We start from the raw sequence: 25,453 nt of genomic DNA, 5'->3' as shown, positions 1-25,453 counted from the left end.
AATAAAATATAATTATAGAAAAAAATTAAAGAAAACACAATGTACATAAATAAAACACAATGTAAATAAATTATTGTATGCAAACCAATTTTTAGAAAAAATACTGCTTTGAATTAGAAGTGCAACTCACTCTCAGTGAGATGAATTGACACAGTGACTACAATGGTCTTACTAGCGGCAGAAATTGTGAAGATGGCACAAGATTGGGTAGAGTTTATTTCTGTTGTTGATAGGGTCACTGTGAGTTGGAATCAGCTCAGCAGCACCTAACTATTTGGCAGGATTGACTAGAGCTCTCTATAGTAAATTTATATATAAAAATGTTCAAAATAAAATATCAAGTACTAAGATTAAAATGTGACCTTGCAAAGATTAAACACGTTGAGTGTATATTATACATTGCGTGTGGATAGGCTACAGAACCAACCAAATTGTCTTAAATTCTATTTCAAATCATTCCATGTTTTCTTCATGAATAAAATTGGTAGTTGATGTGAAATCACATTAAGTAGGATAAGAGCAAAGAGAACTCTTTGTATGCCAAGTGCATGAATTCAAATCAACAAATGCCACATCTTCAAATAACACTTATTAAGTACAAAAAAAAAAGAAAAAAAACCAAAACAGGATAATAACACAAGGGCATTATAAAAGCTAAGTAAATACTTGCTAGCTGGCACTATTGTTCATTTTGTGGTGGTATTCTCCCCGTCCACACAAGAGATCGTTATCTGTTCCCACCCAAAGCACCTCATTCCATCATTTCCTGGCTTGCATGCTGTTATGATGTTGAATAGGTGTCAGAAAAGAATCCAGACTCAGATAGGCAAGTGACAACTTACTTCCAAAAATCAGCTAATGAAAATATTACGATCATGAGGGTTTGATCCTCATTTGATCACTGCGAGTCAGTGGATGAAGCTACTACAACTCACAGCAAGCAGTTGAGTGAGTGATAAATGAACAAGCTTCAGTTTTCTACAGATAAAATGTAGTTAGATTACATGTTAACAATAGTTAACATCAATAGATTGTGTATGTATTCATGCAGTACATGGCTTACTTTACATTTTTTTTAGCTCTGACAGGGCCCAACATGTCATATCTGACATTGAATATGATCTGCTAGCAATTTGTTTTAGTTCCATTTAGAACATTTCAAAACACCTTGTTCCAGAAAAAAAATAAAGTCACATTTCACCTGAAAGCACTATATGAAAAATAATTGGAAAAAATGATCATGAATTGTTATTATTGTTGTTAGATGCCATCAAGTCAGCTTCAACTCACAGCAACCCTGTACTAGGCTGACTCATAACAATCATATATTAGGGTTTTATAAAAGAAAGAAAACCCAGCTTCCAAAAATTTCAAGGTCAGGAATTATAAAAGCCATTCTCTGTAAGCATGGCATAATTGAATTAGAAGTTTCTGAAAATAAACGGTCGATGAATAAGGATGACAGAAAAAGAATCAATGCACTGGAGTGGTTGTTAGGGGAAAGTGCTAAATATCCCATGGATAAAGATGGTGAAGCTTTGCTTCAGATATTTTAGACAAGCTGTTAGGAGAAGATATACCTTGGAAAAGAACATCATTCTTGGAAATGTGGAAGGTCAGTGAAGGACAGGAAGATCTGAAATGAGATAGATTGATATAGCATCTGTAGCACTGAACTCAAATGTGACAAGAACGATAAGGATGGTACAGGATAAGACAGAGTTCAGATCTATTGTTCATGGGATCATTAGGAGTTGTACTTGACTCAACGACACTTAATAACAACAATAACAATAAATGGAAAAAGTCCTCTCTGTAACAGTTTTCAACTAATAATTAAATATAAGATAACAGATTTAGTCTTTCACAGTTTTGTACTCTCAGTCACTTTATGGAAGTTTACTAACACAACAGGAAAGACCACCAGATACCCCATGGCCCCGAGGAAAGAACGCACCATTGCCACGAAGGAGTCTCACCAAAAATGACCACATCTACATCTGCTCAAACCTCAAGATCTGGCTATTTGTAGTCAACATATTAATCTATGTGACAAGAGCACAGTCCACAGAGTATGAAACTTAATTAAACCAATAAACTGAATTCTTCAAAATAATATTATAAAAGGAAACACAATAAGATGGCAATGCTTTAGTTCTTGGGTTCTCTAGAGGAAAAAAATCATTGATATGTATATAAATAGAGACAATCGCTTCAAGGAAATAGCACACACAGATTGGGGGCTGGAAAATCTCAGATCCATGGGTCAAAGGACAGGCTTAAGACCTCTCCTGACTCACATGGTTGTAGCAGTTGATGAACCCAAATTTAGCAAGTCAAGAAGCAGGTCAGAAGCTTCTTCATGGCTATCTTTCAGGAACCACAGGAATGCCCACACATTGTCAGTGGGAATGTAAAATGGTGTAACCACTATGGAAAGTAACTTCCTTAGAAAGTCGGGAATAAAAACACAAATTGTTTCCACAATTCCACTATGAGGTATATCCCAAAGAAATAAAAGCAGCCACAAAAACAGATACTTGCACACCCAGGTTGACTTCTGCATTATTGGTTGTTGTTAGGTGCTGTTGAGTCTATTACAACTTGTGGTGACCCTGTGAACAACAGATCTGAACCCAGTGCTATCCTGTACCATTCTCATTTTGTTCTGACACCATCAAGCCGATTGCAGCAGTAACTATATCAATTCCTCTGGTTGAGGTCACCCTCTCTTTCGTTGACTCTGCACATTTTCAAGCATGATGTCCCTTTTCAAAGAGCACCCTCTTAACAACATGTTCAAAGTATGTAAGACTTTGTTATTCACAGCAGCAAAAAGTTGGAAACAACCAAAATTTCCATCAATGGACAAATGGATAAAGAAACTATGGTATGCTCACACAATGGAATACTATGCATCACTAAAAAAGGAGCATGAGTTAGTGAAAATACTATACAAAATGGACTGACATAAGTCAGTCTTAAAAGGACAATAGTTATACAAGATAACTATTATTAAAAAACCTGAGGAAAAGTTTATACACAGGATCAATCTTGAAAGGTTACTAAACATGGGAAAGGAGAAGAAAGGAATTAAAAATTGTTTGTTGTTGTTATGTGCCGTCGAGTCATTTGCGACTCATAGCCACCCTATGCACAACAGCCCTAAACCCTGCTCTGTCCTGCACCAACCGCACTGCCTCTGACACACCCATCCCGATTATCCCAGTCACCAAATCAATCCATCTCATAGAGGGTCTTCCCCTCCTGCGCTGTCCCTCCACCCTCCCAAGCATGATGTCCCTCTCCAAGGACCCGTCCCTCCTGGCAACATGTCCAAAGTATGTCAGACGAAGCCCCAGAATCCTTGCCTCCAAGGAGTAGCTTGGTTTAATCCTCTCCAAGATGAATCTATTTGTTTTCCTGGCAATCCATTGTACATTCAGTACTCTTCTCCAGCACCACAGCTCAAAAGCATCCACTCTCCTTCTGTCCTCCCTAGTCATTGTCCAACTCTCTGATGCATAACAAGCGATTGCAAAGACCATGGCCTGTATCAGGCGCACCTTAGTCTCCAGAGAGACACCGTTGTTCCTGAGTACTTTAGAGAGGTCCCTAACAGCAGACTTTCCCATCGCGATACGCTTTTTGATTTCCTGACTGCTGGTGCCAAGAGTGTTGACTGTGGAGCCAAGCAAACTGAAGCTGTGAACAATCTCAATCTCTTCGCCATCCATCCTGACACTGCCAATTGGTCCAGTGATGAGAATCTGTCTTCGTGACATTGACCCTCAGTCCATACTGAAGGCTGCAGTCTTTGACCCTTGGCAGCAAGTGCATGAGGTCCTCCTCAGTTTTAGCAAGCAGGATTGTGTCATCTGCATAACGGAGATTGTTAATAGATCTTCCACCAATCCTGATGCCACAATTCTCCTCATAGAGCCCAGCCTCTCGGACACTTTGCTCTGCATATAGGTTGAAAAGGTATGGAGACAGGATGTATCCCTGGCGTACACCCTTCCCAATTTTGAACCATGCAGTGTTACCCTGCTCTGTTCTGACTACTGCCTCTTGGTCCAAGTATAGGTTTCATATTAGCACAATTAACTGTTCTGGGATTCCCATTCTTCTCAGAGTCAGCCACAGTTTGTTATGATCCACACAGTCAAATGCCTTTGCATAATCAATGAAACACAGATAGACATTCTTCTGGTATTCTCTGCTTTCAGCCAAGATCCATCTAACATCAGCAACAATATCCCTAGTACCACGACCCCTTCTAAACCCAGCCTGGACTTCCGGCAATTCTTTGCTGATGTGCTGTTCTAATAGGTGAAGGCAATATAAAATAAGATGTTCACAGACAACTTAAATAATTAATCTGCTACAATGTTACAAAAATTTTAGTGAGTAATCAAAAGAAATTGTAATCACCATGCTATAAAACAAAATGTATTTGAATTATCAAATAGAAAACCAACATAATTTGTAAAACTTTCACTCAAATAAAAATATATTTAATTGTTGTATGAAAATAAATTAAAAATTACATATGTTCAAATTTGTATTGGATTTTTGTAAATAAACTAGTAGAAAATAAAATATATATATTTCAACAGAAACAAATATTACACAAAGAATAAAGTATAGGAGTAAGAAAGAGAATGATATTTTCTAGAACATCCATTTATAAAATTAAGGCAAATCAGACCCCCAGAGAAATGCCACTATCAATAGATTGACTGCTCACATCAGAGTACAAATCAGAAGTTGCCAGACCACTAAGCATCTTAGCCTAGGCTTATTGAAACATTAAAACACCACAAATAAATGTGATAGATTTTTTTAAAATGTTTAAAATTCATGATTAATCAAGATACTTGAAACTCATTTGGATTCTGAATCAAGTATACCGTTTGAGGGGAAAAAACTATTACATGTATGAAAATCTTGATTAAATCATGATTTAAAGGGTTGGTTTTTAGTATTGCAGTTATATTTTCTTTTATACAGAGTCTACAGAAATTGCGATATTCTTCACATAGTGGAGTTTCTCAAATGTTGTTATTTGCCTTCAAGTTTATTGCAATTCATAGCAACCCTTTAAACAGATGGAATTGTTGTTATTAGGTACCTTCAAGTAAATTATGATTCATAACAATCCTATGAACAAAAGATCTGAACCCTGTGCTATCCTGTGCCATTCTCACACTTCCTTACACACAAGGGCCCATTGCAACAGTCACCATGTCAATCCACCTAGTTGAGGGTCTTCCTTTCCTTTTCCAATCCTCCACCCTTCCCAGCATCATGTCCTTCTGCAAGGAATAGCCCCTAATAGCAACATACCCGAAGTATGTGAGACAAAGCCTCATCATTCTTGCCTCCAAAGAGCACTCCAGCTGCACCTTCTTCTCCAAGACATACCTTTTATTCTTTTGGCCATCCATGGGATGTTCATTGCTCTTCTCCAACACTACAACTCAAAGGCATCAATTCTTCTGTGATTCTTATTCATTCTCCAGCCCTCAGATGCGTAACAAGTGATTGGAAAGACATGGCCTGAACCTGAATCAGACTACCTTCTAACACCATAACTCAAAAACATCATTTTTTTCTTCTGTCAAGCTCTCAGATACATAGCAGATGACCAAAAAGACCATAGTATGAGTCAAGCACAACTGAGTCCTCAAATTAAAACCATTGTTCCTCAGTAATTTGGAAAGGTCCTTGACAGAAGACTTTCTCAATGCAATCTGTCTGCTGATTTCCTGACTTCTGGTTCCAAGTGAATTTGTGGTGGATCCAGGTAAGATGAAGTCATTGACAGTTTTCAGTCTTTTCTCCCCTCTATAATGATATTGCTTATTGGTCCAGTGGTAAGAATTTCTGCTTTATTGGTGTTGAAGTACAATCTATATTGAAGGCGACAGTATTTGGTCTTTTTTTATTATTAAAATTCATGTATATAGTGTTTACTCATACAAAAATGTACAGTGTCAAAATTCAGGCAATTAACTCCATTCTCAAGACTTTGTGAGACAGAAATCTCTGCCTTCCTCCCAATATAATACTTCCATACATAGCTCTGAAAATGATGTGTTTCATTACATACCTCTCTTAAGACAGAATCCTTCTGAATACCTAAGCCAGCCCCTCAGACTTCTGCAGAGAATGAAGAGATCAGCAGAGCCCCATTCTGAGATGCAGCGCCTTGTGATAGATGAAATGCAGAGATACAGACAAGGTGGCTACCCATAGCAGTGGGAGCCTCCTAAGTGCAGCATTGCCAGCAGAGACTGCATGGCCTCCAGGGCCGTCTCCTCCTCCTCCTCTTCTACCTCGGCAGCCATGACTCCTAGAGGCTCAGGGTCTGAAAGGACGTCTTTCATTTTACTGGGTGCTTTGCCCAAGGCCTGTACTGCAATTTCAAACAGAATCTTGTCAATTTCCATTTCTGCCTCTTCTTCCATTTCTTCCTGATTGTCCAAGCCTTCAAAGAGGTCTTCTAACATTTCTCCTGTGATTCCAGCCATCATCATCTTGGACAGCTCCCTTTTGGTGGCCTGGATTTCTGGGATCCTCACGAGACTGCATGGTTTTCATCATCTCTGTGCTCTTCTGAAGGGAGCCAATCACTCGGAGAACCACCAGCTGGTCCTGCATGCCCATGAGAACAGAGTTCATGTGCGCTTTGGACACGTAGAACTTGCTCACAGCCTTCCGCAAACAGATCGTCTCCTTGACCAGCACCACACAGACATCCTTCTAGTCCTTCTTGGCAACATCAATCACGGAGCATTTCACGTTTTTTTTCTTTCTGCTGTACATCTCTTGTATCTCTCATTTGTCTGTCAACTACTCTCATTTCCTTTCTTACTATCAATGACCATTCATTGACCACTCTTTGAGCGGTTTCTCCCAGGCTTTTCCAAACCCCATGATGAACTGAGTTGGGCTTGCTTCTTCCTGCTTGCTGTCTCTTCCACCCAGGCTACTCACAGGCAACAAACACCTATTCTGTACCTGATCTTTTGCAGCAACTGTGTCAATTCCTCTTCACTTTCAGCAAGCAAGGGTGTGTCATCTGCATACCGAAGGTAATTGGTGAGTCTTTCTCCAATTCTGATATTACACTCCCTTCATAGAGTTCAGCTTCTCAAATAATGTGCTCAGCATACAGATTGAATAGGTATGGAGAGAGAATACAATCCTGATGCACACCTTTTCCAATTTTAAACCGTGCAGTGGTTCCTTGCTCTATTTGCATATCAGCTTCTTGGTCTGGGTGTAGGTTTTGCATGATAATAATTAAGGGTTCTGGGATTCCGACTCTTCCCAGGGTTAGTCATAATTTATTATGTCCACACAGTCAAATGACTTTGCTTAGTCAACAAAGCACAACTAGACATTCTTTTGATATTTTCAACTCTCAGCCAGAATTCATCTGACAGATTGAATAGGTATGGAGAAATTATATAATCTCAAAACACATCTTCCCTGATTTTAAAGCGTGCAAAGTCATTTTGTACTATCTGAACATTTGCTTTTGGTCTCTGTGTAGGTTTCACATGAGGACAATTAAGTTTCTTGGATCCCCATTCTTATCAATGAAGAAGAATGTGGCATCAAGAGTGGAGGAAGACTCATTAACAACCTACCTTATGCAGTTGACACAAACTTGCTGGCAGAAAGAAGAGTATAAGCACTCACTGCAGAAGATCAAAGATGAAAGCCTTCAATATTAATTACATCTCAATGTCAAGAAACCAAAAGTCCTCACCACTGGACCAATAACCAAGATCATGATAGTTGGAGCAAAGATTAAAGTTCTCAATTATTTCCTTTTACGTGACTCAACAATCAACATTCTTGATAGCAGTGGCCAAGAAATCAAAAGATGTACCCATTACAAAAGAAGAAATTGAAAAGGTAATAAAACAACTTCAAACCAAGAAAAAGCCCTGGACCAGAGGGTTTTACAAGTAAATTTTATCAAACATTCAGAGAAGAACTGTCACCAATTCTCCATAAACTATTTCAGGAAATAGAAAAAGATGGAATCCTCAGACTTATTCTATGAAGTAAACATATCTTTGATACCAAAGCTAGGAAAGGACACCACCAAAATAGAAAACTATAGGCCAATATCTTTTATGAACATAGATGCAAAAATCCTGAATAAAATACTGGCCAATATAATCCAGCAATATATCAAAGAAACAATTCATGATAACCAAGTGGGATTCATAACAGGTATGTAAAGAAGGTTCAACATAAGAAAAATAATCAATGTAATTCATCACACGAACAAAGCAAAGAACAAGAACCACATGACCCTATCAATGGACGCAGAAAAGGCCTATGACAAAATCCAACACCCTTTCCTGAATAAAACACTCAACAAAATAGGATTAGAGTGCAACCCCGAGAGCCAACATTGTTCTCAATGGAGAGAGATTAAATGCATTCCTTTTAGGAACAGGAACGAGGCAAGGATGCCCACTGTCACTGCTCTTATTCACCATTGTATTGGAAGTCTTAGCGATAGTGATAAGACAAGAGAAGGAAATAAGAGGTATCGACATTGGCAAAGAGGAGGTAAAATTATCTCTCTAGGCTGATGATATGATAGTATACTTAGAAAACCCTCAATCTTCAGCAAGAAAACTACTGGACATAGTTGAACAATGCAGCAAAGTGGAAGGATACAATATCAACATACCAATATCAGTTGGATTTCTCTACAGCGACAAAGAGAATACAGAGCTGGAGCTAAGAAAATCAATACCCTTCAAAACAGCTAATCACAAGATTAAATACTTGGGAGTAAATCTAACCAGAAGCAAAGGGATCTATACAAAGACAATTACAAAACATTACTACAAGAAACAAAAAGACACCTTGAGAAGTGGAAGAATATCCCTTGTTCATGGATAGGAAGACTCAATATTGTGAAAATAACAATACTACCAAAGGCAATATACCTGTTCAATGCAATCCCAATACAAATAACAATCCCATTCTTCAAAGAGATGGAAAAGGCAATCTCCAGTTTAATTTGGAATGTAAAGAAGCCCCGAATAAGCAAAGTACTCCTTAAAAAGAGAAGCAAGGTAGGAGGCATCTCACTCCCTGATTTCAAATCCTACTACACTGCTGTGGTGGTCAAGACACTGTGGTACTGGTACAATGACAGATACATATAGATCAATGGAATAGAATTGAGAATCCAGAAAACAGCCCATCTACCTATGGTCAACTTATTTTTTACAAGGAGGTTAAATCAGTTAAGTGGGGAAATGACAGCCTTTTAAAAAATGATGTTGGCAAAATTGGAAGACCATCTGTAGAAAACTCAAGGTTCACACCTCACTCCATACACAAAAACCAACTCAAAGTGGCTCTTGGAACTAGAACTAAAACCAAGGACTATAAACTTCATTAAAGAAAAGCTTAGAAGAACTCTAGAAGTCTTAATCCACAACATAAACAGTCTTCCAAACATCCTGAAAAACTTACAACCAAGAAAGGATAAAATAAATTAATGGGGCCTTCTAAGAATCAAATCCCTAATGCACATCCCAAAACTTTTCCAACAGGGAAAAAGGGGAAGCCACAGACTGGGAGAAAATATTTGGGAATGACATATCTGATAAGGGACTTATATATAGAATTTATATAACTCCTGAGTGCCACAACAAGATAAAGGTAAACAACCCAATCAGAAAATGGGCATAGAATATGAACAGACACTTCACCAAAGACGACATTCAGACGGCAAACAAACAAATGAAGAAATGGTCAAAATCCCTAGCTCTAAGAGAGATGAAAATCAAAACAACTATGAGATATCATCTCACCCCAGGAAGAATAGAAAAATTTAACAGAGCAGCAAACAACAAATGCTGGTGAGGTTGTCGAGATACTGGAACTCTTATTCACTGTCAGTGGGAGTGTAAAATGGTGCAACCACTATGGAAGGCAGTATGGTGCTTTCTCAAAAAAAAAAAATAGAAATACTATTTGACCCAGCAATCTTACTACTAAGAATATACTCTAAAGAAACCAGAACTGCCACCCAAGTAGGTATATGCACACCCATGTTCATTGTGGCTTTGTTCACAATAGCAAAGAGTTGGAACCAAACCAATTGCCCATTAACAAACAAATGGCTAGAGAAACTGTGGTATATTCACACAATGGAATACTATGCTGCATTGAAAAACAAGGAACTCACGAATTTTTATACAAAATGGGTGACCCTGGAAGACATTATGCTGAGTGAAATATCTCAGTCACAAAAGGACAAATACTACATAGTGTCACTTTTGTAAAATGGGATTGACATTGCTGTTGGGGAGAACCTAAGAAAAGAAGAGATAAAAAATGTATACTGCATTGGGGAGCTCTGATGGCCTAGTGGCAAGAAGCTGCAACTACAATCCCAGAGCTGCACGGTTCAAATCCACCAGATGCTCTGCCGGGGAAGGAGGGGCAATCTCCTCCTGTACCAGTCAGATCTGATTTGATGGTACACGCACACAAAAATAATAAAATAAATTGTATACTGCATTGAAACAGATGAGGGAGAGAACTGTTTAAAAGGAATATATATTAAGTATTATTTTCCTGACAAGATTCCAGAAAAAGAAATGCATAGTGAAGTGGACTGTGAACTTTGTGGGCTAGGCGATTGTATAACAATGAAAGATATTTTTTTTTTCCTTTACAAAGAACAAAGCGAACTGGAGGGGAGGGGTGGGCAGGGAGGAAAATGTGCAATAATGAATGAATGAGAAAAAAATTAAATGGGAAGACTATGCTGTAAAAAAATTATTTTATAAAAAAAGAAGCTGGACTAGAGGAGGAGGAATGTGGCATCAGGATTGAAGGAAGATTCATCAACAACCTGTGTTATGCAGATGTGCAAATTTGCCGAAACTGAGGAGGATCTGAGGCATTTGCTGCAGAAGGTCAAGGACTGCAGCCTTCAATGTTTATTGAAGCTCAATATTAAGAAAACAAAGATTCTCACCACCAGGCCAACTGGTAACATTATAATTTATGGAGAAGAGACTGAAATTATTAACAGCTTCAGCTTGCTTGGCTCAACAATCAACACTCTTGGTATGAGCAGCCAGGAAATCAAAAGAAGAATTGCATTCTGAAAATCTGCTGTCAGAGAACTCTCCAGAGTACTGAAGAGCAACATGAGATATGGTGCACCTGATCTAGACCATGGTCTTCATAATTACTTGCTATGCATCAGAGAGCTGTACAATGACTAAAGATGATAGAAAAAGAATCGATGCCTTTGAGTTGTGGTGCTGGAGAAGAGTATTGAATATACCATAGACTGCTAAGAGAACAAAGAGATCTGTTCTGGAGAAAGTGAAAACAGGCTGCTCGTTGGAGGCAAGGATTTTGATGCTCCGTCTGACATACTTTGGGCACGTGGCCAGGAGGGCTCAGTCCTTGAAGAAGCATATCACACTTGGAGGGATGGAGGGACAGTACAAGAGAGGAAGACCTGCGTGAGATGGATTGACTCGATGACTGGAGTAATGGGGATAAGTGTGTCAGAGACAATGAAATTGGCTCAAGATAAAGGACAGTTCAAAGCTATTGTACATAGAGTCTCTGTGAGTCGCAGGCAACCTGAAAGCACATAACAACAACAACATAGGTACATTGGAAAGCTGGAGAATGACTGAGGGTGACAGAAGAAGAATCAGTGTCTTTGAATTGTAGTGCTGGAGAACAGTATTGAACATACCATGGGCTATCAAGTGAACAAACAGGTCTGTCCTGGAGAGAGTGAAACCAAGTTGCTTCATGGAGACAAAGACTTTGAAATTCCATCCCACATACTTTGGGTGTGGTATCAACATCAGTCGGTCCTTGGAAAAGGACATCATGCTTGGAAGGACAAAAGGTCAGCCCAAGAGAGGAAGACTCTGGATGTGATGGTTTGACACAATAGGGTCAGATATATTGAAAATTATGTTGCCTCAGGATAGGGCAAGGTTCTGAGCCATTGTTCATAGGGTTACCATGAGTTGTAGTTAACTTGATGGCACATAACAACAACAATATTGCATGTTATATGATAACTAAGGAGCCCTTTTTGTACAGTGGTTTAAACATCTAGTTGCTCACTGTAAGGTCAATGAATAAAACCAACAACCTGTTCTGTAGAAGAAAGATATGGCAGCCAGCTTCCAATAAAGATCTACATACAGCCTTTGAAATTCTATGGGGCAATTCTACCCTGTCCTATTGGGTTGAGAAGAGTCAGAACTGACTTGACAGCAACATGTTTATATAATTACTGAAAAAAGAAAACTCAAAAGGCATCTAGACAAATTAAAACTAATAGGAGAGCTTAGCAAAATTATTGACTATAAGATTACTATTTTAAGATATAGTTCCACAGAGTACCAACAAATTATTTAAAAATTCCATTTTACCAAAAGTTTCCATTTTGTAATAGTTAATGAAGATCGAGGAAAGAAAAAAACAAATTGTGCTATAGCTATGGAAGAAATAAAACCAAAATTATAAAAACCTGAGTACAAAAGAATGAAACACTGCGCCACCCTCATCATCCTCATAATCTTCCTTGTGCCTTAAGACTATTGCCGCCATCGTTGCCTAGATCTGTCTCATTAAGAGTCTTCCTTTCTTTCTATGTCCCTCAACTTTTTTGAGCACGATGCCCTTTTCGAAGAATGAACCTCTCCTGGCATGTCCAAAGTATAATAAGGCTCATATTTTTTGCCTCTAAGAAGCACTCTGTGTGCACTTCTACTAAGATAGCTTTGGACAGAAGAGAAAACATAAACACACGCTCATACTTATGTGATGTTTCTCTATGGGAGAGATGGCAGGTAAGATTTGTGGAAAAAAGAACAGTTGTTCATTGAGAAAGACGCAATACATATAGAAAAAAAAAATAAGACCTATGTCCCACCCTTCACCCAAAAATTAGCTCCAGGCATTTTAAGAATATAAACATCAAAAGAGCTTTGATGACTGAGTGGCAAGAAGTAGTGCTGCCAGCTCAAGGGCAGGCAGTTCAAATCCATCAACTTCTTCTCAGGAGACAGATGGACAGTCTCTTCCTGTGCAATTTATAGACTCTGAAATCCCACCGGAGGGTCAGCTAGGAACCAATTCTGACTCAATAGCACATAACAACAACAAATGTAAAAAAAAGCAAAACTTCAATTTTTAAGAAGAAAATATGACTGAACAGAATAGAAGGTCCTAGATAGAATGAGGGCATATGTAGACTCAAACACAAATTCCTAAAAAGGGACTAGACTTTCTGACTAGAGAAACCTCAAAGACTGTGACCATAAGTTGTTCTATTAGCTTGGAACTGAAACCACCCCCAAAGATCTCCTTCCAGCCAAAGCGTAGGTGAGAGAACTAAATAAACAATATCACCTGTGAGCCATGTGCTTCCTCACGCCATCCACTATTCAAGACTAAATAGCCAACTTTCATCCCAAAGCAAGAGAGGCAGGCAGGCTAGAAAAATGGAACCAAAATAAACAAAATGGAAACAATGAGAATACTGGCACCTTTATAAAATTGTAAATAACATCATGGAACAATTTATACAAAAATTGTCAAATAACTTCATTTGCTGTGTGGACTTTTATCTAAAACACAATAAAATGTTCATAAGGAAACAGCATTTTTAGCTTTGCAGTAGAGAATGGTTGCTTAAGCAAGGCATAAAAAATATTGATTCTGAAAAGAAGAGATTTATCAATATAACAATATTGCAATTAAGAACATTTTATTCATCGAAACAAGTCTTTCTAAAACATGAAATAACAAGTCACAATTTGGAAGTAAATATTCTCAATACATAAAAGCAACAAGGAATGAGCATCAAGTTCCTATGTAACAATTACATAATTCTAGGGTTTAGCAAATATTGTGTAAAAAGGATCAGATGGTAAAAATTTTTTATTTGCAAGTTGCATGACCTCCACCTTAACTGTACAATTTAGCACTTGATCAAAATCATGATAGCAAAGACATGTACAAAAGATCTAAATAAGACTTTGTTTAAACACAGGTAGCCAGACTCTTGGACTCACTGTGCCAAGCTTTGGCATCAACTACATATTTTAGTTGAAAATTTAAAAACAGAGTTTGTAGTTTGTATTGGAAAGTCTGTTATACAACAAAATGTGCTATAACTTAGTGATTTATGATACCAAATGTATTTTTTCCTCATGATTCTGTAGGTCTGCTGGGCAATTCTTTTAAAGAGGTCTGGGCAAACTTGGAAAATCTGCTGTCAGCTGTCAGCTTGGCTGGAGCTGAGGGTTTAAGATAGCTTTATTCACATGTCTGGTGGTTGGCACCTCATCTGGGCCAGCTCCTCTTTACTCCATATGGTTTCTCATCTTCTCCAAGTTGATCTGGGCTTCTTCATATGCTGGAAAATGGTTCCCGGCAGCAAAAGAAGCAAGCTCACCCCGAAAGCAATTCTTCAGTTCTGCTTGTATCATATTTCTTAATGTTCCCTTGGTCAAAGGGGATCACATAGTGGTCTAGTGCTACTTTAACACAGAACCACAATTAGAGGACTTTAACAAACAAATTTATTCACTTATAGTTTGTCTCTCACATTGCTATAAAGTTGGAACAGACTCATAGCTGACTGTCTTTGGGGTTTCATAGGCTGTAAATTTTATAGGAGGAGATTGTTCATCTTTCTCTCTCAAAGCTGCTGGTGGATAAGAGCACCAGAGATGCACAGCCTCTGGATTAGTGGCCCAACTCCCTACAGACTTAGACAGATTTAGAAAGATAGAAGCCCAGATTCAGAGTGCCTGCTATACAGAAAGCTTTCCTTCCTTAGAGTTCTTAGAATTCTAGGAGTTTCTCAGCACAGGCATCTCAGCCCAGGCATCTGAGTCAAAAGTATATACTCTCTTCCCACCTCTTCCTTCCTGAAAAAAATCACTGAGTTTCATCTCTTTCTCTTTTTCCTCCCTTCACTCACTCTGAGATAAAAGATACTATAAGACACACCCTAAGAAAACTCTTTTTTTACTTCAGACCTGTACAGTGATGAGAATAAGAACATTGCCTCTCATCTTTAATTTTCTTACAATAGATTGGTTTATCAGGTTGTTGTTAGGTGCTATTGACTCAGGTAAGACAGAGTTGAATCCTGTCCTATCCTGTACCATCCTCACCACCTCTGATACAAGTGGGCCCATTCTTGCAGTCACTGTGACAACCCACCTGCTTGTGCATCTTCCCCTCTTTCACTGACCCTCCACTTTTCAAGAATCATATCCCTTTCCAAGAAATAACCTCTCCTAGCAACATGTCCAAAATATGAGAGACAAAGGCACTCTTTGTTTCCAAAGAGTATGCTGGTGGCACCCTGTCCAAGATATATTGGTTTGTTCTTTTGACAATTCATGGAATATTTAGTACTCATATCCAATATCATTAATATTACATGAAAGCAAAATACTGTTGAAGATCATTGAAAAGTGACTAGAATAGTACATAGATATGAAACTGCCAGAAGTTCAAGCAGAATTTAGAAGAGGCCTTGGCACCAGTGATATCATTGCTGATGTCAGATGGATCCTAGCTGAAAGTAAAGAATACCAGAAGAGTGTCTATTTGTTCTTTATTGACTATGCAAAGGCATTTGACTGGATGAATCATAACAAGCTGTGGCTGACATTGAGAAGAGTTCCAGAGAACTAAATTGTGCTCATGCAGAACGTATACCTGCTCCAGGAGGCAGTTATGCAAACAGAGCTTGGGAATACTGCATGGTTAAAATTGAGAATGGAGTGCAACAGAGTTGTATTCTTTCTCCATACATATTCAATCTGTATGCTGAGGAAATTATTCGAGAAGCTGGATTCTATGAAGAGGAATGTGGCATCAGGATTGGAGAGAGGCTCATCAATAACCTGCGTTATGCAGATAACACAACCTTGCTTGCTGAAAGTGAGGAGGACTTGAAGCACTTGTTGCAGAAGATCAAGGAATGCAGCCTTCAGTATAGACTGCATCCCAATGTGAAAAAAAAAATCACAAAGATTCTTGCCACTGGACAGATAGGCAACATCATGATGGATGGAGAGGAGATTGAAACTGTCAACAACTTCATCTTTCTTCGATCCACAAGTAACACTTGGCACCAGCAGTCAAGAAATAAAGAGACACATTGCACTGGGGAAATCTGCAGTTAGGGACTTCTCCAAATTACTGAGGAGTAGTGATGTCAGTTTGAGGACTAAGATGTGTCTGATTCAGGCCATAGTCTTTCAGATCACTTGCTATGCATCTGAGAGCTGGACAATGAATAAGGATGACCAAAAAAGAATTGATGCCTTGGAGCTTTGGTGTTGGAGAAGAGTGCTGAACATCCCATGGACAGCCAAAAGAATAACCAGATACATCTTGGAGAACATGCAGGTGGAGTGCTCTTTGGAGGCAAGAATGGTGAGTTTTTCTCTCACGTACTTTGGGCAGGTTGCTAGGAGGGACTATTCCGTGGAGGCGGACATGATGCTTGGAAGGGTGAAGGGTCAACGAAGGGGAGGAAGACCCTTGACCAGGTGAATTGGTATGGTGACTGCTGCAATGGGCTCTAGCATGTCAGGAAGTGTGAAGATAGCACAGGATACAACAGGATTCAGATCTGTTGTTCATAGGTTTACTATGAGTTACATACCTCAGCTGGACAGCACTTAATGACAACAACATTTCCAACACCACAACTAAAATACATCCATTTTTCTTCTGTAATCCATTGTCCAGCTCTCAAAGGGGATCATCATATAATCTCCACACTACATATGAACATATTTTGTTGTTGTTTTTAGTTGCTGTGGTGATCACAATCTATGAGCAGATGGGAACTCTGCCCTATCCCACACCATCTTCACAATCTTTATTATACACATATTTTAGGGGCCACAATTTAATCTGGGACACATGGCCAAGTGACCAGAACCAATGGTGGAGAAATCAATTCTCTCTTCTACTGAGAAGAACAAGAAAATCTTGGCAAATGAGAGTGCTATCAGGGATAGGAGGAATTTGTAGCCATTTTGCAATCTACAAAAGGGTTACTTGTCCCTATTTAAACAAAGATGAGGACTCATATTCCAGGTAGTCAGTGGATGTAATTGTATAACTTAAAATCACTAGCTTCCCATATTAGCCCTTTGTGGTTTAAGTCCTAAAGGAAAACTTTTCCGCCAATAGAAAGTTTATAGAACAGTCCGCAGTTTTACTTTTTACAGAGCTCCCTTGTCCAAATCTAAGCTACATGGCTCGACTGAGACACTTCTATAAACATACTATTTATATCAATGAGGCCCAAGAGATTGAGCATTCCTTCTCCCCAGCCACCCCAGAGGCTTACCAAAAATAGAGGAGGAGGGTGAAAAATGAGGTATCACTTGGGGGGAAAAAACTTATTCAGATAAATCTCATCATTTTATAGTTAGTAAATGGGGGGGGGGGAACCAACCCTGTAACTATTTTTTTAAGAATATATGACAGACAGCATCACATTTTATATGAGAGGCATGGTTTCCAAAAGAATAAATTGAAAATCACCAAGCAAAATAGTGGAAAGACGGCAGTTTCCAGTTATAACCTGAGCTCTATAGAAGCCATGTCTGTCTAGAAGACTCCCTGTGCTCAGACCTTGGGAAATCAGGCAGAGAAAGTGAGCGTTCCTAGGTCAGCTACAGAGTATTTCTCTCCTTGCTGAATCCTTTCCCTGGCTGGTTGGCACTTGGCAACCTGACAACTGTTTTACATTCAAAAGGTCAAGCTCTGAGTGAATCGGCCCAGAGACTCTGGCAAAGGAGGCCTTGCCCCTCATGCCTGGATGCCCAGGCCTGGCGTCTGTCCCCTACCCTGCCATTCTGACAGCTGTGGAGGAAGGGACCGAGGGTCCCATCTCAGGCTGTCAGCCCAGTGATGGCTGCCCTTTTGCTGAAGGTCAATCTCTAATTCTCACACCAGAGAGCCTTTTCGATTTCTTTTTCTTTGAGTATAGCCATCATAATAATTGCTAGTGTTTCTCTCCCACTTTGCAGTTTTTAAACATTGTCTCTTCCGTCTCTCATTTGATCCTTTCATACACAAAAAAAGTGTCAGATATATCAGAAGTTTCTCCTTCTGAGGGGAAGCTCAGAGTGACCAGGTAATTGAATGTGGTTGTGATTGTTTTTGTTGTTGCTGCTGCTGTTGTTGATATTCTTGTTGTTTGGTGTTCTGGAGTAGAGTACAATTTGTAGTTACACTATGAACTACAGATTGGAACCTTGCCCTGTCCTGTGCATCATCAAAATCTCCACTGTGCCCTCCTCCCTGTGTCAATAGCGAGCATGAGAAGGCAGTGTATTCCAGTGGTTAGGAGCAAAAGCTACAGAGTTAGGTTCCTGCTCTTTATCAACCATGTAACCTAGGGCTAATTACATACTCTCTGTGGATCAATATACCATCCTTAAAATAAAACCACTTGTCAGTGTGTCAGTTCCAATTCATGGCATCACTATGTGTGTCAGAGCAGAACTGGGCTCACAGAGCTTTCAACGACTGATATTTTGGAAATAGATTGACTGGCCTTTATTACTATGTGTCTCTGTAGACTCCAGTACCCAACCTGGTTAGTAGTGGAGCATGTTAACTGTTTGTCCCACCCAAGGACTCAATCTGTAAAATAGAAATCATAATATTTCTGTCTCATAAGATTTCTTAACAATAAAACATTGACAATAACTCATAGTATTATTTTTCTTAATTGTACCATGATTATTATCTCATAGTTAATTGGAAAGCAAGGACTAGAACACAAACCCACAGATTTTAAAAAACCACACTACAAATCCACAACAGCAGTCTCTCAAGCATCCTGAAAAACCTACAACCAGGAGAGAATAAAATAGATGAAGTGGACTTTCTAAGACTCAAATCCTTATGTTGTTGTTAAGTGCCATCAAGTCGCAGGCGACTCATAGCGACCCTATGAAGGAGAGTCCTCAACGCTTGGGTGTCTTTCATCCTCTCTCCAGGTTCATAGGGTTTCCGGAGGCAAGCTGTTATGGAAGTGGATGCCACTCCTGCTTCCAAGCTTGTTTTAATCAGGGAGCTCTGCCCCACTCTCTCTGTCTGCATTGGAATACCTGTCAATATTCAGCCAGGTTTCCTCTAGTTCCATCTTCAGGCAAGTAACCTTGACACTGATTTTCTCTGGCTATCCAGATCTAAAAAAAGACTCCCCAGCCACTCAAGCACTGTCAATTTTTTTGCCCTCCTGTTGGATTTGAACAATATACCATTGAAAACAAACTTGCTCCAACACCCAAATAAAGCAATAGGTCTCTTGCCATCATACCAGGGATGATGGCAAGTCCACAAGTCAAGAATGAGTTGGACAGATGTGATAGACATTAAGAAAATGGTTCATTATTCCTAGATCTTTTAGGCTGTTTTCACAGTTATATGTAATTTGTTATATGTAAATTGTATCTTAATCTGCCTGTTTACCAGGAAGGGGACTGTGCCCTTCCTGAATTACTGGTACTTAAATGTGAACTGTTCTTTTCAGGTGTAGAAATTCTTTTTACTAATAGAAGTGCATTGTTAAGTGAGTTGGATGTCTCACCGTGGTATAAAAGCCCAATGACCACTACCAGACAGGGAGACCCTCTGTCCTCCACAGATCTGCAATAATGTGCGTTTATGGATATTGCAAAAGAGAAAAATAAAATGGTACATTATAACAGCAGAGATGAAAATATCTAAACATCCATTAGGAGATGAAAAACTAAACTATGGCATATACAAGCAATGGAGTACTATACAACACTGAAGAATAATTCACAACACACATAACATGCTAAGTAAAAGAAATTAGCCACAGAAGAACAAATATATGTGTTAAAGAACAAATACAGAAAGAAAGAAACATCACTGAATGGTTATCAGGGATGGGAAAGGAGAAAGAGGGAAATAAAAGTTCACAGATAAAAAAAAAGAAAATGGTACAAATGTCTGCAATCTGTCATAAAACTTGTTTACATTGACACTACTTCATGGAAAATGCTCTCCCCACTTACTTCTATCGCACAAATCCTTATGCACATCAAAAAAATTTCTCCAACAGGGTAAAAAGGAAAGCCACAGATTGGGTCACTATGAGTCGCAGGCGACTTGGCAGCACATTACAACAACAATGATATGTCTGATAAGGGGTTTGTGTTGTTGTTGTTAGGTGCTATTGAGTCGCTTGTAACTCATAGCAACCCATGTACAGCAGCCCTAAACCCTGCTCTGTCCTGTGTCAAGCTCACTGTCTCCAACACACCCACCCCGATTACCCCAGTCATTGAATCACTCTACCTCATAGAGGATCTTCCTTTCCTGTGCTGTCCCCCCATCCTCCCAAGCATGATGTCCCTCTCCGAGGACTGGTCCCTCCTTGAAACATGTCGAAAGTATGTCAGACAAATCCTCAGAATCCTTGCCTCCAAGGAGCAGGCCGGTATAACCCTTTCCAGGATGAATCTGTTTGTTTTCTTAGAAGTCCATGATACATTCAATAATCTTCTCCAGCACCACAGTTCAAAGGCATCAATTCTCCTATCCTCCCTAGTCATTGTCCAACTCTCTGATGCATAACAAATGATAGCAAAGACCATGGGCTGTATCAGATGCATCTTAGTCTCCAGAGAGACAGCATTGCTCTTCAGTACTTTGGAGACATCCCTAACAGCAGACTTTCCCATTACAGTAAGTCTTTTAATTTCCTGGTTGCTGGTGCCAAGAGTGTTGCTGGAACCAAGCAAACTAAAGCTGTGAACAATCTTAATCTCTTCACCAGCCATTCTGATGTTGCCAATTGGTGCAGTGGTGAGAATCTTTGTCTTCTTGATATTGAGCCTCAATCCATATTGAAGGGTGCAGTTCTTGACCCTCTGCAGCAAGAGCTTCAGGTCCTCCTCAGTTTCAACAAGCAGGGTTGTGTCATGTGCATTACACAGACTGTTGATGGATCTTCCACCAATCCTGATGCCACACTTCTCCTCATAGACCACAGCCTCCTGGATATTCTATTCTGCATATAGGCTAAAAAGGTATGGAGATAGGACACATCCCTGGCATATACCCTTCCCAATTTTGAACCATGCAGTGTTTCATGCATGTGTCACCACTGGGCCAATTGGCAGCATCATGATTGATGATGAAGAGATTGAGAGTGCTGACAGCTTCAGTTTGCTTGGCTCTGCAATTAACACTCTTGGTACCAGCAGCCAGGAAATTAAAAGACAAATTTCATTGTGGTATGCTGTCAGAGACCTCCAAAGTACTGAAGGGTAACTATGTCAATCTGGAGACTAAGGTGTGCCTGATACAGGCCAAAGTCTTTGCAATTACTTGCTATGCATCAGAGAGCTGGACAATGACTAAGGATGATAAAAGGAGAATTGATGCCTTTGAGCTGTAGTACTGGAGAAGAGTATTGAATATACCATGGACTGTTAGGAGAACAAATAAGTTCATCCTGGAAAGGGTAAAGCCACGCTGCTCCTTAGATGCAAGGATTCTGAAGCTTCGTTTGACATACTTTGGAAATGTTGCAAGGTGGGATTAGTCCTTGGAGAGGGATCCATGCTTGGGAGGGTGGAGGGACAGCACAGGAGAGGAAGACCCTTGATGAGATGGATGATTCACTTGGGTAATGGCAGTAGGTGTATCAGACAGAGATAGTGAGGTTGGCACAGGATATCCAGATTTTAGGGCTGTTGTACAGGGGTCACTGTGAGTTGCAGGAAACTTGATGGTACATGCAACAACAACAATGGTTGATATAGTGTCTAAAGAAATGGGGGTTGGTGGTTCGGAATTAGTGAGACTGGCTCAGAACAGGGCAGGCTTCAGAGCTGCTGTACATAGAGTCGCTATAGGCCGCAGGTGACTCGACAGTACATAACAACAACATCATGCATGACCTAAAGCATCATAAAGTATATTGCACATGGAAAATGTGGGAAAAATATTGGAAGGAGGAGTGGCAGACAATTTCTAAACAACAAATTTCTGAAAACTCTATGAACTTAGAGAAATTACTAGTCATAGGAAGACTTCATTCAGGTCTTTTGTTCATAAGGTCTTTATGAGTCATGCTCGACTAGATGGCAATCAACAACAAGAACAGTTATCACATAGCTAGTTAACAGCAAAGAAAGAATCACTAATTCTACTAAAAAAGCACAGTCTTTTATCTGTTCTGCTGGCCTAGTGAATAAGGGAGAACTTTGGTATCTTTAAGAGTATAGAGTGGCTCTGCCAACCCAAAGGTACACAATTTGAATCTAGCAGCTTCAACGTGGGAGAAAGGTGGGCAATCTCTTACCTTAATATTTACTGCTGCTGAAAATCCACTAGAGACTCAGCTGTGAGTTAGTTCCAACTCAACAGCTTACATTCCCACATGTCTTTAGATAACTATTGATGGCTAAGTTGTAGAGCAGGAAAAGCCTACAGATTGGCAACAAGAAGAAATTGTGAAAAAGTAAAAGTCTGGATAATCAGGGTGCCAAACCCTTGAAAGGTCTTCATTGCCTTTGTGTACCAGCAAGATATGTAGCTACAAGAAGGAAGGGAATTAAAAACAAAACAACAACAAAAAAAAAACCCTTACAAACAGAAGATTAAATTTCAAATGTAAGTGGAAATTGTGACTATAGAGGGGGGAAAATGACTCAGAATGCAAAGAAAACACAAGAAACCATGACTATAAATGGCAAAAAGAATAGAAAGAGAATGAGAAGGGAGGGAAATGCAGCATAATATTGTTGTCATGTCACCTGTGGTGCAAAACACACCCATAGCTGATCCTCCAGCATGTTTTCAGAGGCTGAAATTATATTAGAGGATACTGTTCATCTTCCTCCAGCTGGACACCTGGTAGATTCAAACTGCATTTCTTAGGGTTGACAGTGCAATTCTTTAACCCTCAAGTCACCAGAGTTCCCCCATGGTTAAAATCGTATTGCCTAAAAATATGTGTTGTAAATTGGAATCTCTATGCCTGTAGTGATAACTGCATTCGGGAAAAGGTTATCTTTGTTACATGAGTGAGGCATGATTAGTGGAGGAAAATCAATCTCTTCTGAGAAAGTAAAGAGAGGAAACAAGCAAAAGAAAGAGATACAGGGAAAGGAAGAGTGATGACAGCCACATGAAGATCATCCAGGAGCAAACACTCCAGGGGACCAGGACCTGCCTCCAGAGCCAACAGAGAGGAAGAGCCTTTCTGGGAGCAGCACCCTGAATCTGTACTGCAAGCCTCATAAGCTGTGAGATGGGCAATCTCCTCCCAGGTGATTTGCAGTCACAGAAACACAATGAAGGGTCAGTTAGGAATTGGTTCCAACTCGGTGGCAATGAGTTGGTTAAGCTCCAAGATAATAAATTTCTGTTTGTTAAAGGCACTCATGTATGGTATTTCTGTCATAGCAGCACTAGGTAACTAAGAAATACAAACATATACCCTCTATGCACAATGATCAAAGAACAGCAGATAATGAATCTCACACTACCATTAAATTAAACACAAATTGCTTTTGTTTCTAATTAACATCTGCCTGAGCCCAACATGATGGGGAAAGTCTGCTCTTTTAATGCCTTTCGCATGTCACGGAAATATTACAACCAGAATGAAAGATTATTGATGGTTTCCAATAGCTTCCTTAAAAACATAGCCCAAATCTTATGGAAGGTATATGTGAGTCATTTGAATTCCAAACACATTTACAAAGATCAGCGCTATTACAGTGCATAGAAAATGAACTCATAATGAGGAGATATTCCAGACCAATTGCCTCCAAATTATGATTTTAGATTATCTTCATTTCTCTTGAAAATATGTCTCATTACTTTTAGCATGACCTGAGAAATTCTTGGCTTTTCTGGCATCAAATTACATCTCTCATGATTTTGCATACTAGTCTAGCCACACCGTACTTAAATTCTGCCCGTTCCTGGGAAACCCCAACCATCCTTCAAAGTCCAATTCACATGTCTCCTGCTCTATGGAATCTTTGCAATTACTCTCAAAGAAAGTGAGCAATCTCTCCTTAGAGATCTCAGCACTCTGTGACCCACATCTAGCCAAACAACAGACAGGGCTAAAGGAAGCTCTGGTGGCATAGTCTATAGGGTGATACTCTGCTAACCCAAAGGTAGCGCCTCTCTGGAGGTTCAAATCCACTAGCACTCTAAGGGAGAAAGATGGACACTCTCCTGGTAATTTACAGCTTTGGAAACCTGCTAGAGGGCCAGCTATGAATTGATTCTGGCTTCAAGGCAAAAAATGAGTTTGAGACAAGGTGATCAACAATATCAGATCATACAAAGTACAAAATCAAAAGGCAGTATTTGACCAGGAAGAAAGTTCAGAAAACAGGAAGTGACGGGAAAGGACAAGTGGAAACCAGAAACAGAGGGATGAAGTGGGAAGAATGCTGTATTGTAGTTATTGTCACAAAACACAATATATATGAATTGTTGAATAAAAAACTAATTTGTCCCACCGACAAAGGAGATTAATCAGAACTGACTTTGACAAGCACTGTGGCAATTGGACAATTAAAACAGACATTCGGATGGCGGGGAAGAAGAACAAACTGGGGAGGAGGGTAGAGAGAATGGTGCAGCAATGAAGGAATGAAAACCCAAAATCCCTGTAAATGTTCATTAAAACTAATAAAATTTAATAATAATAAAAAAAAGAAAAAAACTAATTTGTCCTTGTAACTTTTCACCTAAATCACACACAAAAATAGTGGAAAAGGACAAAATCTACTAGGAAATAGGAGAAACCATAATCCACACACACTGAAGTGTAAGTATATGCCCACAATAACAATCAGTTGCCTTTTATACATCAGACTAGCGATGAAATTAAGGCTTTAGGATGATGTCAAGGTTTCCCAAAGTGTGGCCCACTTTAGAATCTCAACTAAGAAATGTGCACATTTATGGAGCTCCTGAGAAGCTTCTCAAGCGCAGTACTTTGGTGTGGTAGTGTGATAGGCAGCCTCTAAAATGACCCTCATAATCACTAAGTCATAATTTTTTTAAAGTCATATGTTTTGTATACAGAACCCTTGATTGTGCTTATGTGAAACCTATACTTGGACCAGGAAGCATTCCTTAGAACAGAGCAAGGAAACACTGCATGGTTCAAAATCAGGAAAGGAGTGCATCAGGGATACATCCTGTCCCCGTACCTTTTCAATCTGTTTGCAGAACAGATCATTTGGGAGCCTGGGCTTTATGAGGAGGAATGTGGCATCAGGATTGGAGGAAGACTCATCAACAACCCGTATTATGTAGATGACAGAACCTTGCTTTCTGAAAC

The 25,453-nt window shown here is 39.4% G+C and overlaps 1 pseudogene; it reads right to left on the bottom strand.

Annotated features, from left to right (window-relative positions):
- Positions 1-6,251: 6,251 nt before the first annotated feature.
- Positions 6,252-6,942, bottom strand: LOC102852094 (annotated as a pseudogene).
- Positions 6,943-25,453: the final 18,511 nt, after the last annotated feature.

The sequence above is a fragment of the Elephantulus edwardii genome, unplaced genomic scaffold, assembly GCF_000299155.1.
Source record: "Elephantulus edwardii isolate Elephantulus edwardi_28Jun2011 unplaced genomic scaffold, EleEdw1.0 scaffold00388, whole genome shotgun sequence".
Taxonomy (NCBI): Eukaryota; Metazoa; Chordata; class Mammalia; order Macroscelidea; family Macroscelididae; genus Elephantulus; species Elephantulus edwardii.
This window is presented reverse-complemented; position numbering and strand designations above follow the sequence as displayed.